General features: G+C 40.9%; 1 pseudogene; it reads left to right on the top strand.

Moving 5' to 3' along the window:
• Window positions 1–6,370: 6,370 nt before the first annotated feature.
• LOC128055660 (bcl-2-like protein 1) lies at window positions 6,371–7,069 on the top strand (annotated as a pseudogene).
• The last annotated feature ends 10,394 nt before the right edge of the window (window positions 7,070–17,463 follow it).

The raw sequence follows: 17,463 nt of genomic DNA, 5'->3' as shown, positions 1-17,463 counted from the left end.
TGTCAAACATCTGTTTAGCAGCTCTACCCCAGATTATGATGGCCAGCCGAATCGCCAGAATGACACAGACCAAAACAAACAGGAAAAGACAAAGTCCAAGTAAACAGGAACAGTGTGAGCAGCCAAAGAACCATCAAAAAACATACAATTAACATATTCAAGTGGACTAGAGAAAAACATCATAACCATGACGAAATGAAATGCAGAATGCAACAAACCTGGGACTTGTAAAGAATAAGAAAGCAGCAGTACAGGGAGGGACAGGTGTATCTTAGGTCAGGCTCTGGACACAATGCCTCCAAGGGAATCCTTGAGTGCGTGCGTGCTCAGTCACTTCGGTCGTGTCCAACTCTCTGCGACCCCATGGACTGCAGCCCACCAGGCTCCCCGGCCCATGGGATTTTCCAGGCAAGAGTACTGGAGTGGGTTGCCATTTCCTTCTCCAGTGATAAAGTATGAAGTAAGTGAAGTGAGGGACGTGAAGCTGCTCAGTAGTGTCCGACTCTTTGCGACCCCAAGGACTGCAGCCCACCAGGCTCCCCTGTCCACAGGATTTTCCAGGCAAGAGTACTGGAGTGAGTTGCCATTGCCTTCTCCAAGGGAATCCTTAGAACAATCAATATTCTGGATGTGTTTGAATATTTTGAGAGGATACCAAGGTTCTATCAAGAATAAAGAGTTGTAGAAAGGAAAAGCAATCATGGTGCATTATGCAAGTCAGTATTTATACAATCATAATAAGTAAAAATAAGTGTTAATTTTACCAAAAATTATAAGCAGAGTTGGTTTTCCACTAATGTGTACTGGTAGCTCCACTAATGTGTACTGGTAACTCAGGCATAGCTGAGGAGTAAAGAGAAGCTGAGTAACAAATCTTCTTTCCCACAAAGAATGCCTCCAGTCACAAAAGGGAAAGGTCACGTGACCTAGGTTGGCCAATTAAATGCTTCTCAGTCCCCCGTCATAGATATTGATTCAGAGATGACCCCATGCTCAAATTTGGGCCAATCAGAATTCTTTCCAGGACATTTCCACTTGAGCCATCCAAAAACACTGCCTTGTTCTGGCTCTGGTGTTGTGAAGCTGATGAACTTGAGGCTAACCTGTGGAGGAATACATCAAAGGGAAGTAGAGAAACAATTCTGATAACACTATAACTCTCTTGCTTTTGTTGCTGTTGTCGTTGCTGTTGTTCACTCAGTCATGTCTGACTCTTTGAGACCCCATGGACTGCTGCGCACCAGGCTTCCCTGTCCTTCAGCATCTCCCAGAGCTTGCTCAAACTCATGTCCACTGAGTCAGTGATGCCATCCAACCATCTCATCCTCTGTCATCCCCTTCTCCTGCCTTTAATTATCAGGGTCTTTTCTGATGAATCAGCTCTTTGCATCAGGTGGCCAAAGTATTGGAGCTTTAGCCTTAGCATCAGTCCTCTAACAAATATTCAGGATTGATTTCCTTTAGGTTGGCAGGTATGATATTGCAGCCCCACCACTTTTCTATTTATCATTTATTTAAAATTCAAGGACTTTTGGTTTCACGTCAGTGATTAGAGGCTTGTCTCCAAATGGTAATTGAACATAATCCCTGGTTCCCTGATGAAAGCAATTTTGATTTCAAGATTTGGAACCGGGTTAGAGAGAATGTTAAACGAGCCGCAAGATGGGGAAAAAAATATTCCAAGAGATTTCTGGCCCTTATGGGCCCTCATTAAAGCCATGATTTTACCTTTCCAAAAAAATTTTAGCCACCCTGATATTCAACAACAGTCAAAACACTTGTTACATGAATATGAATCAGATGATAAGACTTTACAAAAGGCCCAATTAGAACAACATAAAATATTTCAGAATTTTCCCACCAGCACTGCTCCAGTTGCCCCAACTGCTGCTCCTCTCACAACGGGTGCCAAACCGAAAGTCCTCTCAACTCAAGGACAAAATGACTCTAACAACGACTCTTCTGAGGCTCTTTTTGACACTAAAGCTAACAATACTTTCTAAAATGACAATGATAAGCCTTTAACACACATTCACATTTGTAAGAAAAAACTTTCTACTCATTCTCCTTCACAACAAAAGCTTTATGAGTTACTAGACTGAGACATGGAAAACGAGTTCTTTCTAGCCTTTACCACGTCATACCTGCCCTTAGCCGGACAAAACCTTCCCAAATATAAACTCCGAAGAACTGAGCCACCCAGTTCTGACAAAGATGGTCCATATTTTGAGCCCAACCTATGGATGTGGGTAAACCCCAACATCGTATTTCCCCCTGGAAAGTTAGAAGTCAATAAAACCTGAAGACAGCGACACTAAAATATTCCAAGGACCTAATGAAGCCTATGCTGTTTTTTTAGCTATATTGAAAGTTGCTATTTCCCATAGTGTTATCGGAGAAAGAGCCAAAAGGAAGATAGAAAAACTGCTTGCTTATGAGAATGCCAATCAGGAATGTCAAAGAGCTATCACTCCAATTCATGAGACTGGGAATATTATTGACTATCTGAAGGGTTGTCACAATTTAAGATCAGAAACTCAAAAAATGCAAATGCTAGCTGAAACAATGGCTGCTGCCTTTAAAAGGGGGAATGAAAGATGCTTTACATATGGGGATAAGACACATTTTAAAAAAAAAAGATTGTCCTAAAAAACACACAGAAAAAATTAAAACTGCTAAAAAAAAAACCTCCAGGATTTTGCCCTCGTTGCCGTAAGGGGATACATTGGGCCAGGGAATGTCAGTCTAAATATGATGTTGAAGGAAAGCTTATTTTGAAAAACTCCAAGCTGGGGACTCCCCAGGTCCCCATCAATGAACTCCAGGGACAAACTCCATCTTTTCCCTCAAACCCTCAACATCCGGCAGTGCTGCCATCCATATACCAGCCTTAAATGATTTTCTCCTTTTTCCTCAAGTAATCCCTTCAAAATACCTACTGGACTTTTTGGACCCTTACTCCCACAAAACTTCGGTCTTTTACTTGGCCGATCTAGTCTGACTTCTAAAGAAATTACTGTTCACCCTAGATTATTTGATTCTGATTATAAGGGAGAAATTCAAATTATAATGTCATCTCAAATATTATGGCAATTAAAAAAGGGAGATAAAATTGCTCAATTACTTCTTTTGCCTTACATTTCTATTGATTCCTCTGATGGTATGCGGACAGGTGGATTCGGCAGTACAGATCAAAAACAATCCTTATGGACATCAATTATATCTGAATATACCCGACCAAATATAAATCTCAAAATTAATGGCAAAAATTTTTCTGGTCTTTTTGATACTGGATCTGATATTACTATTATCTCCAAACGTTTATGGCCCAAATCTTGGCCTATACAGAAAATTTCTTGCCAAATTGCAAGAGTTTCTTAAACTAAAATACAAGCAGTTTATCAACATGTCCAAATATATCCATGTGAGGGACCAAAAGGCCAGCTACAAGATTACGACCCTACATGATAGAAGCACCTCTTAATTTAATAAAAAGAGATTTACTTATGCAATGACAAGCTCAAATATATATTCCACATTTTTCTTAGGGGCTCACTTAACAAACAATGCAATTATTAAAATAACTTGAAAGAGTGACGAGCCTATTTGGACAAAATAATGGCCCCTTACAAAAGAGAAACTAAAGGCTGCTAAGAAACTTATCGATACACAATTAAAATGAAAACATATTGAGAAATCTTGTTCCCCTTAAAATTCTCTCATTTTTATAAAACAAACAAAATCTAACAAATGGCATCTCTGAACAGACCTTCAAAAAGTTAATGCGTCTATAAAACCTGTGGATACATTACAACCAAAAATTCCATCACCTACCACTATTCCTCAAAACTGGCTTATTATTATTACAGATTTACAGGATTGCTTTTTTACTATACCTTTACACCCTCTAGACCGAGAAAGATTTGCCTTCTCTCTTCCTTTTCCTAGTCATATCAGGCCTCATAAGTGATATCAATGGACTGTATTGCCTCAAGGAATGACGCATTCTTCCACCATGTGTCAGTATTATGTAGCCAAAGCCCTTGAACCTGTGAGAAAACAATTTCCTGACTTTCTTGTTATTCATTATATGGATGATATATTGTTTTCAGCTCCATCTATTTTAGAGACTCAACAGATATTTGACATAACTCAACAATGCTTAAAAGATTCTAGATTAATTATTGCTCCTAAAAAAGTTCAAACCTCTACACCTTACCATTACTTAAAATCTGTTGTTAATAGACAACATATTACTCCCCAACTACTGGATTAAACCCTCTTTGGACATTATAAATTATCAACTGACTAATTTATTTAATACTTTGGAAGAAGATCCTGATTCAAATAGCCCTCGTTCACTTTCACAAGAGACACAAAAAGAACTCTGTTTAATACAAAATAAATTACAAAAACAATTTCTTACCCATATTAGACAAATTGCCTTTAGAGTTGTTTATACTGCCCTCTCTCCATTCTCCCACAAGACTTCTTGCCCAACAAGAACACCCAATAAAATGGATATGTACCTATTTTAGAGAGATAAAGTCACTTATGCCCTATCTTGATTTGATTGCTCTAATAATTATTCAATAAGAAAAAAAACTAAGACTTTAATTGGCTCTGATCCTCACCAAATTTTATTGCCTATTGATGAAACTCAATTTAAAAATACATTAAAAACTTCTACCAATTTCCAAATAGCCTTCTTAGACTATTTCAGAGAATTTCATTTCATTACCCTTCTAATAAACTTTGGAATTTCTTCAAAAATATTGAATTTATTATCTCTCACATTGTTACATCACAATCTATACCTCCAGCTGATGTTTTCTATATCAGTTCAGTTCAGTCGCTTAGTCGTGTCCGACTCTTTGCAACCCCATGAATCGCAGCACGCCAGGCCTCCCTGTCCATCACCAACTCCCAGAGTTCACTCAGACTCACGTCCATTGAGTCAGTGATGCCATCCAGCCATCTCATCCTCTGTCGTCCCCTTCTCCTCCTGCCCCCAATCCCTCCCAGCATCAGAGTCTTTTCCAATGAGTCAACTCTTCGCATGAGGTGGCCAAAGTACTGGAGCTTCAGCTTTAGCATCATTCCTTCCAAAGAAATCCCAGGCCTGATCTCCTTTAGAATGGACTGGCTGGATCTCCTTGCAGTCCAAGGGACTCTCAAGAGTCTTCTCCAACACCACAGTTCAAAAGCATCAATTCTTCAGAGCTCAGCCTTCTTCACAGTCCAACTCTCACATCCATACATGACCACAGGAAAAACCATAGCCTTGGGACTAAAAACACCAAAGCCTCATTTTGGTCTCTTAAAAAATATAAAGTCTTTTATACTAAATTTCATTCTGCTCAACAAAACAAATTATATGCCCTTATTCAGGTTATTCACCTACATCTTTACCCTATTAATATAATTTCTGACTCCTCATATTCAGTCTTTATATTAAAAAATATAGAAACTTCTACCATAAATTCTAATCAATCTATTATTCAACAACTTTTTTTTGAATTACAATCTGTTATTAGGAATCACACTTCCCCCATTTCACACACTGAAACTACAAATTAAAAAATTAAAAAAGGTGGAATACACAGGAACAATTCTATCTTCCCTATCCAAAGCAGACTTTACTAGATTGCAACGTAAGATATTCTTTAATCCTATAACTATTGTTAATACAGCTTTATTTATTAAAAAAATTTTAAAACTCACCACAAGGAGTTATCTTGACATAAGCAGAAAAACATTTCTAGGAATTGAAACACTTCCCTTCCTCTGCCCATTTGGTATCAAGATGGGCTAACTAAACAATGGAAATCTGGGAAATTAATCTTACAGGGAAAAGGGTATGCTTGTATTTCTCCAGATAAACCCAATGAAAATCAGTTGGCTCCCTCTTCAGAAGATCTGCCCCAGGAGAGCCTCCGGTGTTAAAAATAAAAAAGAAGGAACAAAATTCCCGGGAAGAAAAAATTCCAATACAAACCATGTGACTCTAAAAATCTCCAAGAAACATCACCCTCAGCGTCATCAACCTTATGATCTCCTTACCTAGAGATAAACAAAACCCTTACTAATCAAGCTAAAAATCTGGTTTTTCAACAGGGAATCCTCTGAATCCGGAATTGAAGTGCTCTTGGCCCTTTTGGCTCTCAGTTGCTATATTGTTTTCGTAGAGTTCCACAAAAGTGTCGGAATCTGGAAAGTAATTTTGTTGCTGTGCTTGCATTGCTTGCTTTTGCTTCCCCCGCTCAAGCAGAGTTAATTAATCATACTTATTGGACTTATATACCTAACCCCCTTTTTTACTACAGGTATTTTAGACAATAGACTGGTGGAACCCATCCTTATTATAAAAATGTCTCAGAGCAACCGGGAACTAGTGGTTGACTTTCTCTCTTACAAGTTTTTCCAGAAAGGATACAGCTGGAGTCAGTTTAGTGATATGGAAGAGAACAGAACTGAGACCCTAGAAGGGACAGAATCAGATATGGAAACCCCCAGTGCCATCAGTGGCAACCCATCCTGGCACCTGGCAGATAGCCCTGTGGTGAATGGAGCCACTGGTCACAGCAGAAGCTTGGACACCGGGAAAATGATCCCCATGGCAGTGGTGAAGCAAGCCCTGAGGGAGGCAAGCAATGAGTATGAATTGAGGTACCAACAGACATTCAGCGACCTGACGTCCCAGCTCCACATTACCCCAGGGACAACATATCAGAGCTTTGAACAGGTAATAAATGAACTCTTCCAGGATGGGGAGAACTGGGGTGGCAATGTGGCCTTTTTCTCCTTTGGTGGGGCACTATGCATGAAAAGCATAGTCAAGGAGATGCAGGTATTGGTAAGTCAGGTCACGACTTGGATGGCCACTTACCTAAATGACCACCTAGAGCCTTGGATCCAGGAGAATGGCGACTGGGACATTTTTGTGGAACTCTAAGAAAACAATACAGCAACTGAGAGCCGAAAGGGCCAAGAGCACTTCAACCGCTGGTCCCTGACGGACATGACTGTGGCTGGTATGGCTCTGCTGGGCTTGCTCTTCAATGCATAATAACTATTCCTTTCATTATAGTCATTCAAATTTTATACAAGCTTATGTTCCTCTTCCTTTTGTTATAGCTATAGAGACCTTACAATTTAATAAGACTCTATGTTTTGTGACTTGTATAGATTACAAATTGTACACTTGTCTTAATTCCTCTGTTTCTTTGAAATATGAATCCCTAGAAAGAGCGTCCCATGGCAGGACTTGCCTCCCGACTATTTACTAAATTACTCCGGCGATCTAAACGATTCATTGGATGGTTGATTCTTGCTATTTTGAGATTAATAGCCATTCATACTGCTGCCGCTGTCGCAGGCATCACTTTACAAACCTCAATTCAAACACAAAACTTTATTCAAAATTGGACCAAAGATGCTCATACTCAGGCACAGATAGATGAGGAAATTCAAGATGAAATACAGGAGCTAAAGTGAAAGCGAAGTCGCTCAGTTGTGTCTGACTCTTAGCAACCCCATGGACTGCAGCCTACCAGGCTCCTCTGTCCCTGTGCTTTTCCAGGCAAGAGTACTGGAGAGGGTTGCCATTGCCTTCTCCGTGTAAGTGTGGTGAATGGCACTTTATATACCTGGTCTAATTTAATCCTGCAAAGAATCCTAAAGGTCTATTTATTTCAACATCAGACATTACCATGTGCTCACACAGGTATAACACCTATATGTCATGAAGGGCAAAAACTCATTCCTAGAACATACACTGTGACTAGCAACCATCTCCCCTGCAAAAGCAACCATCTCCTCAGAGGCTTGGGCTGTCGGGAAGTAGTTCAACTTGGTGTTTTTCACACAAGTGCAAGCCTGTTAGCATTTTGCCATTCCCATAAAAGTGTGTGTTTCAATCTCTGTGAAGTCAACGCAGAACGTATGGAATGAAGATAAGTACATTTTTGGCTTCTGAGAAATTCAAGCAAGATGTTTCCCAGCTGAGGGAGTTTAGCTCTGTGGCTTTCAGGATGACGTCTACTGTCCATGTCTGAAGGAGGAGGACCCAAGGAACCGAATCTCAAACTTATCCTGATTTCTGTTTTCTCCCTTCAGGATTTGTGCAAGGAGGTAGGAAATGAAGACTTAATCCAAGAATCTTTTTTTTTTTTGGCTGTGTGGCGTAGCACATGGGATCTTAATTCTCCAACCAGAGATTGAACCCACACCTCCTGCACTGAAAACTCAGAGTCTTAACCACTGGACAGCCAGGGTGAAGTCCCCCAAGAATCTATTCTTAAGTAGCGACTTGAAGATCCAAATGCTGACATCAGGTATCTATTATCTATTTTTAAAACGTGAGTTTCCTGAAAACCACCTCAGTATATATAACCACCTCAGTGGTGTACTGGACCACCTCAGTACAGCTCCTCCTTCACACCGACAGGATCATGGAAGGCAGCAGCCACGCAAGAACCACTGTAACCAGGAATAAGATCACCAGCCCATCCCAAACAACACACTTGCAATCACAACTCCCAGGATGTCTGCTGTGACCGTGGGCTTTAAACCACTCCACTGCATCCAGGAACTAAAAACAGCCATCAAATGGGTTGGAAATCAATTAATAGATTTACAAAAACTAATAATATTAAAATGTGATTGGAATTATACTCAATTTTGTGTCACTGCTGTTCAGTTCAACTATAGTGCCTACATCTGGGAACAAATAAATTTCATTTGCAAGACATACATGATAATGCTTCCCTAAATGCACAATTATTACAAAAAGAAATCTTTGAAACTTTCTCTAAAAGTCTGCCCTCTTCCAATAATTTGAAAACTTTAGCTGAACAGCTAGTTGATCAATTATCTGGGCTAGACTCTTGAAGATGGTTCCAAAGTATTACTCATAGTATTGGGTCCGGTGCTGTAACATTGGTAATTGTCCTGGTAATTATATTTGTTGTATACCAATGCAAAGAAATAGAGGAAAACAACAGAATGGGAAAGACTAGAGAGCTCTTCAAGAAAATTAGAGATACCAAGGGAATATTTCATGCAAAGATGGGCTCAATAAAGGACAGAAATGGTCTGGAACTAACAGAAGCAGAAGATATTAAGAAGTGGCAAGAATACACAGAAGAACTGTACAAAATAGATCTTCACGATCCAGATAATCACCATGGTGTGATCACTCACCTAGAGCCAGACACCCTGGAATGTGAAGTCAAGTGGGCCTTAGAAAGCATCACTATGAACAAAGCTAGTGGAGGTGATGGAATTCCAGTTGAGCTATTTCAAATCCTGAAAGATGATGCTGTGAAAGTGCTGCACTCAATAGGCCAGCAAATTTGGAAAACTCAGCAGTGGCCACAGGACTGAAAAAGGTCAGTTTTCATTCCAATCCCAAAGAAAGGCAATGCCAAAGAATGCTCAAACTACCCCACAATTGCACTCATCTCACACGCTAGTAAAGTAATGCTCAAAATTCTCCAAGCCAGGCTTTAGCAATACGTGAACCGTAAACTTCCAGATGTTCAAGCTGGTTTTAGAAAAGGCAGAGGAATCAGAGATCAAATTGCCAACATCCACTGGATCATCAAAAAAGCAAGAGAGTTCCAGAAAAACATCTATTTCTGTTTTATTGACTATGCCAAAGCCTTTGACTGTGTGGATCACAATAAACTGTGGAAAATTCTGAAAGAGATGGGAATATCAGACCACCTGACCTGCCTCTTGAAAAACCTGTATGTAGGTCAGGAAGCAACAGTTAGAACTGGACATGGAACAACAGACTGGTTCCAAACAGGAAAAGGAGTACGTCAAGGCTGTATATTGTCACCCTGCTTATTTAACTTATATGCAGAGTACATCATGAGAAACTCTGGGCTGGAGGAAGCACAACTGAAATCAAGATTTCCAGGAGAAATATCAGTAACCTCAGATATGCAGATGATACTACCCTTATGGCAGAAAGTGAAGAGGAACTAAAAAGCCTCTTGATGAAAGTGAAAGAGGAGAGTGGAAAAGTTGGCTAAAGCTCAACATTCAGAAAACGAAGATCATGGCATTTGGTCCCATCACTTCATGGGAAATAGGGAAACAGTGGAAAGAGTGTCAGACTTTATTTTGGGGGGCTCCAAAATCACTGCAGATGGTGATTGCAGCCATGAAATTAAAAGACGCTTACTCCTTGGAAGGAAAGTTATGACCAACCTAGATAGCATATTCAAAGCAGAGACATTACTTTGCCAGCAAAGGTCCATCTAGTCAAGGCTGTGGTTTTTCCAATGGCCATGTATGGATGTGAGAGTTGGACTATGAAGAAAGCTGAGTGCCAAAGAATTGATGCTTTTGAACTGTGATGTTGAAGAAGACTCTTGAGAGTCCCTTGGACTGCAAACAGATCCAACCAGTCCATTCTAAAGGAGATCAGTCCTGGGTGTTCATTAGAAGGACTGATGCTGAAGCTGAAACTCCAACACTTTGGCCACCTCATGCGAAGAGTTGACTCACTGGAGAAGACTCTGATGCTGGGAGGGATTGGGAGCAGGAGGAGAAGGAGATGACAGAGGATGAGATGGCTGGATGGCATCACCAACTCGATGGACGTGAGTTTGGGTAAACTCTGGGAGTTGCTAATGGACAGGGAGGCCTGGTGTGCTGCGATTCATGGGGTCGCAAAGAGTCGGACACAATTGAGCAACTGAACTGAACTGAACTGAACTGAACCGATGCCTTTCAACAAGTATTTTTCAAATTAAACAAACTCCACTGCTCAGGACCTTTTTAACAAAAATAATAAAAAAGGAGGAATTGTCAGGGAACATTTAATTTTAAGGAATCCTATACGTTGTTTTCTGTTTCTCAAGGGCCTTTGGTTCTTTATCAGTTCCTTATCAGTTCCTGGAAACCAGGAATGAGCAGAGCTGCACACAGTTCTCAGGACTCAGGTCATGAGGCAAAACACATACATGGGTTCCCTTCAGTAACCTTTTTCCTTTTCTGTAAAACTACTTAGTCATATTTCTATTTCCAATATATGGATTGTCTTCTGGCCCTGTGACGATTGTTATTCCCTTAGTTACTGTTGATAAGCGTCTGGTTTCGGTGTTTTTTGCTCAACTTTATCTTTCTGCCTAAAGCTTCCTTGTATAACAATATATAAGCACACGCTGCCATGAATAAAGTACCCTTGTTCCACTAGAGACTTGGGTCCCCCGCGTCCTTCTTTTCTTCACCTTCTTTTTGTCGACTCCTGTCCCCAGGTTCCAGTCTGTCAAGACCATAACAGATATTGAAAGATGAACTCTCCAGGTCAGTAGGTGCTGCCTATGCTACTGGGGAAGAGCGGAGAACAGCTCCAAAAGGAATGAAGAGGCTGAACCAAAGCAAAAACAATGCCTAGTTGTGGATGTGACTGGTGATGGAAGTAAAGTCCAATGCTGTAAACGACAATACTGCATAGGAACCTGGAATATTAGGTTCATGAATCAAGGTAAATTGAAGGTGGTCAAACAGGAGATGGCAAGAGTGAATGAACATCAACATTTTAGAAATCAGTGAGCTAAAATGGACCAGAATGGGCAAATTTCATTCAGATGACCATTATATCTATTACTGTGGGCAAGAATCACTTAGAAGAAATGGAGTAGCCCTCATAGGCAACAAAAGAGTCCAAAACGCAGTACTTGGCTGCAATCTTAAAAATGACAGAATGATCTCTGTTCTTTTCCAAGGCAAACCATTCAATATCACAGTAATCCAAGTCTATGCCCCAACAACTAATGCTGAAGAAGCTGAGCCAGACTGAGCCAAATGGTTCTATGATGACGTAAAAGACCTTCTAGAACGAATACCAAAAAGAGATGTCCTTTTCATCATAGGGCACTAGAATGCAAAAGTAGGAAGTCAAGAGATAACCTGGAGTAACTGGCAAATTTGGCCTTGCAGTAAAAAATGAAGCGGGGCAAAGGCTAACAAAGTTTTGCCAAGAGAATGCACTGGTCGTAGCAAACACCCTCTTCCAACAACACAAGAGACCATTTGACACATGGACATCACCAGATGGTCAATCAGAATGATTATATTCTTGGCAGCCGAAGAAGGAGAAGCTCTATACAGTCAGCAAAAACAAGACTGGGAGTTGACAGCAGCTCAGATCATGAACTCCTTATTGCCAAATTCAGAATTAAATTGAAGAAAGTAGGGAAAACGACTAGGCCATTCAGGTATAACCTAAGTCAAATCTCTTACCATTATACAGTGGAAGTGACAAATAGATTCAAGGGATTAGATCTGATAGAGTGCCTGAAGAACTATGGGCAGAGATTCATGACACTGCACAGGACATGGTGATCAAAACCATCCCCAAGAAAAAGAAATAAAAAAGGCAGCTCCCTAAGTTGTAAAACTGTAACTACCTAAGTCAGTTAATTCTGAACTGGCCTTCTCAGTTGTGTTGAGCTGATAAATTCCCTTTATTTTTTCTCATGTTTGAGCTGGCTTTCCGACACAGTCAACAGTTTCTGAATAATACAAATGAAGTAAGAATTTTCCAACATGTTTTTAAAAATATGGTTTTTCATATTTCACGGTCTATGGATTTTCAGATTAGAAACCAAGCAAAAATGAAATCAAAAGGGCAATACAGATGCAAACAGAGGTGGAAACTCTCCAGAGCCACAGAAGTATGGAGCCATAATGTAGCTTAGATTCAGGTAGAGGCCTACCTTCCAGTTCTGCTCTAGCTGAGACCGTTCCCTCCTCACCTCCTCTGTCCTGGATCCTGCTTCCTCACAGTTTGAGAGAAGCTCCCTTCCAGGAGAATACAGAAGTAGAAGAACCCAGGCTGTCCCAGATTATCTTTGAAGAAAGCCATCCTTTTAAAACAACTCAAGCAGAGTGTTGACCATATGGAAAATGTTTAGATTAACTAGAGCTCTGATTGGCAGCTACCTGGCTAATCATAAAAGTTCCCAATCATGACCTAAACTTTGAAACAGAAGTTCTATCTCCACCATTTCATATAACACATATTAATTGATTGCTAAATGTTTTTGTTTTCATAATCTCATTTAACCCTGACTAAAATTCAGTGAGGTACATAATTTTGATCCCCACATTATACGTTGGAAGTGGAAATTAAGTAAATTTTCCTGAGTCACAGAGCTAGGCACGGTGGAGCCAAGAATCAAATTGGATTATCTGATTCTGGGACCCAAGAAAGGAAGAGAGACAGGGAGGGAAAGATGGAGGTGGGGAGGGAAAAATACAAGCCAAGAAACAAGAGATAGAGGGGGTCTGAAAGGAGCCTTCCACTTCTGAATTCCAGACCTTTTCTTAGGTCCCAACCATCATACTTCCCCATGGCTGTATACTAAGCCCCCTTTCTCTTCAATGTTGGGAAGATTGAAGGCAAAAAGAAGGGGGAAGCAGAGGCTGAGATGGTTAGATAGTATCACTGACTCAATGGAAGTGAACTGGAGAAATTCTGGGAGATAGTGAAGGACCAGGAGCCCGCTGTGCTATAGGTCTCAAAGACTCAACAACAGCAACTGAACAACAACAAACTTCAGTTGATTTTAGTTACTTGCATCCAAACAGCATTAATCAGTACAACAATCCACCTCAATACATTGCCAAAGGAATGGTGTTAGAACACAGCAGTCCCAGCATGTAGCTAGGGAAAGAGCTTGTAACAGCAGTGTTTCCTATACCAGCCCCTCCACTGTGCAACTAGCTCACCATTATCTTCTCATCAATCTTTAGCTTATAGATTGTTTTGGGAGTGAGAATGGCTTTACAGTGAGGGATCAGACTAAATTCTCTTCTGTCTGATGTCACTTAAAGGCCCCAGTCTACTTCACTGCTCCTGCCACCAGTATGCAATCACAACTGGGAAGCCTGAGAATAAAAACCCTACTGATCAAATCAATGCCTTAAGCCTGAAAGGCTAAGGACCAGAGTGCCACACCAGTGAACATCAAGGTCCCTGCCAAACAACTTTCGTGTCCACTGGCACAAGGAGGTGGTGATACAGCCAGTCTTAGGGGTCAAGAGTGTGTTTTGACCTTCAAAACCCTGGTGATTGAATCACTTGCCATTTAAACACTCCCCTCACCCCACCCTCCATCTCCCACCTCCCAACCACCAACCCTACCCCCACCTCCCTTCCACAAGGATGCATCAGATCAGTCCAGCAAATCTACTTTGTTCCAGATATTTGCATTTGACACTGCAAACAAACAGAACTAGTTTATTAGGGAAGAAGGGCAAAATGTGATAATAAATCCTTGAAGTTAGACATTCATGTTTCCGGAAGGAAAAAAAAACTAACGATAAAAAAGGGTTGTGCCACATTTATCAAAAGTCAGCCTTTAAAAAAAAAAAAAAGATCAGTCTTTTAGGAGCTTTTCCTCATACCCCATATTCTAAGCCATTTGACCTTATATCTAAGAACATGGGACTTGCCCAACGTGGGATCCAATGAACCCCTCTGATAGCCCAAAGTATTTAAGAAAAGGACCTCTCCAAGGGCTCATCAGGGTTTCTTTTGTGAACTGAATTGACGAGAATGGCATGGGGTCGTACTGGACTTTTGAAAAAACTAAGCTAGAAGCTAGAGAAAGGCCATCTTCACAATCAATAGATTATCAGTTGCCTCTGGGCTTAGCAGACCCCAAATGTGCATGTCCCAGGAGAGGAAAGAAAAACAAGAAACAAAATATCCATAGGCAAACTTCCAGTAACATAACCAGGTTTATCCAAAACCTAACAACAGACATGTCCAATATAAGTAGACTAGCTATTATTCAGTTTCTATCCCAAGATGTTACGTTAAAAGATGCAATCTATTTTCCCATAGTTTTCTGGGGAAGAGGCAAGTCTCAGGGCTTTTGCTTACTTCATAAATATTTCACTCAGTCTTGTAACTTTGGCAAAGACAATAGAAAGTTATTTGCCTAGAAGAAGTCAGTTTCACCACATGAGAACAAAAAAGAACTCACCAGCATGTCAGAAAGAATGAGTCTCCTGTCATTTCTGTTCATTTGGTGTGAGGTTTTGTGCCCCAAACCAAGGAACTCAAGGCACCAAGATGACATGCACTATAATTTTTTTAAGGAAAAGCAAATATTCAGTGCTCATTTGGAGGATTTATTCAGCTCTCATCTTTTTCTCCTCAGTATGTGTAAAGGTCACTCTTAAATACTCTGGTCATACTGTAAAGCATGTTTCCCCTTATCTGCATAGCTTTGTATACTATCTAAAGCTCCATGCTGCAAACTTACCTTCAAGCTCTTAGCACTGGAAACCACAATCCAAATTTCAGGGAGGCCAGTTACTTGTTCTGTTGCTGTTGGGTGGCGAGAAGGACGCCCTGTGATTTCCAGGCTGAACAGTATTTGGGGCATTGGAGATTGACTTGTGGGGCTCAGTGGCGGCCAGCCATGTGACCAGGGTGGGGGAAGGGACACTCCTGCAGGCTTCTGATGCCTGGTTGGCTGACAGACCAGGGTAGTGCAGGGTCTGAACAGAGTGCCCAGGATCATAGGCAGACATCTTCGCTCCAAGTTTCTTCTTAGATTTTAACTTGGTGGTTTTACACGGCAGTGTTGTTTCAGCCTGGATTTTGAAATGCTGGCTTATCTCTCTGCATAATTTCTATCCTTTTGAGTTCTGTCTTAGAGGTAGGTCTAAAGGACCTCAGAGATGACCCAGTTCTGCCCCACAGCCTCCCACTTTATAGGCAGGTAGTAGCACATCCAGGACCCTGCAGAAGCTTGTATCTGGAATGCATACTGGAGTGAGCAAAACTGGCTGGCACCAATATTACAGCTCACTTGAATATATTCAACCATTGGGTCATTAAAGCTTTGAGGACTGCTGAGATGCAATAAAATGGATCTTATCACATTGCAGGTACCTAAACCTGCAGCTATTAGATTAGGGATTAAAAATTACAGCAATTTGTGCTTGTGGTCAACGAGTTTTTGTATAGACATGTGTACTTATGTTTATGTATCTTTACCACAGTCTTCATAAAATATTCCAAGGTGGGGCTTCTCTGGCAGTCCAGTGGTTAGAACCCACCTGCCAGTGCAGGGGACACGAGTTCCATCTCTGGTCTGGGAGCATTCCACATGCTGTGGGGCAACTAAGCCTACGTACCACACCTACTGAGCTTGAGCTCTAATGCTGTGAGCTGGAACTACTGAGTCCCTGTGCCAGCTACTGAAGCCCGCACGCTGTAGAGCCCATGCTTAGCGACAAGAGAAGCCAAGCAAGGAGAAGCGCATGCACCACATTTAGAGAGTAGTCTCTGCTTGCCACAGCTAGAGGAAGCCCATGCAAAATTACTTTCTGCCCTGAGGCTGGTGTCATCTGCATAGCTGACTTCCTGTGATTACAAGTATGAAATGGCAAAGTATCGACATCAGGAATCTGAAGAACTTTATTCTGTCCCCAGAGCTCTGTTACCTTGAGATAACCCTTCACCTCTCTGGGTTTCAGTCTTCTTGGAGCAGAATTGGTACTTAATAAATGGTAGCTTGTTAAGGGGAACTCGTTTCTCCCCATCCAATTATTTTATTCTTCCCTACAAAGTAGGAACTTCTGTCTTTTTTGTATCTTTGAGAAAAGTACTCTCCACTCACCTTTCTACCTCTTTACTCACTTGACTGTGTAGATCACAACAAACTGTGGAAAATTCTTAAAGAGATGGGAATACCAGACCACCTTATCTGCCTCCTGAGAAACCTGTTTGCAGGTTAAGGAGCAATAGTTAGAACGAGATGTGGAACAATAGACTTGTTCAAAATTGGGAAGGGAATATGTCAAGGTTGTATATTGTCACCCTGTTTATTTAATTTATATGCAGAGTTCATTATGTGAAATGCTGGGCTGGATGAATCACAAGCTGGAATCAAGACTGCTGGGAGAAATATCAATAACCTCAGATATGCCGATGATACCACCCTAATGGCAGAAAGCGAAGAACTGAAGAGCCTTTTGATGAAGGTGAAAAATGAAAGTGAGAAAGCTGGCTTAAAACTCAACATTCAGAAAACTAAGACCATGGCATCTGGTCCCATCACTTCAGAGCACATAGATGGGGAAACAATGGAAACCAAGACAGACTTTATTTTGGGGGGCTCCAAAATCACTGCAGATGGTGACTGCAGCCACAAAATTAAAAGACACTTGCTCCTTGGAAGAAAGCTTTGACAAACTTAGCATATTAAAAAGCAGAGACATCACTTTGCCAAAAGAGGTCCATCTTATCAAGGATATGGTTTTTCCAGTAGTCATGTATGGATGTGAGAGTTGGACTATAAAGAGAGCTGAGCACCAAAGAATTGATGCTTTTGAACTGTGGTGTTGGAGAAGACTCTTGAGAGTCCCTTGGACTGCAAGGAGATCAAACCAGTCAATCCTAAAGGAAATTAACCCTGAATA

Source organism: Budorcas taxicolor, chromosome 11 (assembly GCF_023091745.1).
Source record: "Budorcas taxicolor isolate Tak-1 chromosome 11, Takin1.1, whole genome shotgun sequence".
NCBI classification, from domain to species: Eukaryota; Metazoa; Chordata; class Mammalia; order Artiodactyla; family Bovidae; genus Budorcas; species Budorcas taxicolor.
Note: the sequence above shows the minus strand (reverse complement) of the source record. Positions and strands in the feature narration are given on the sequence as shown.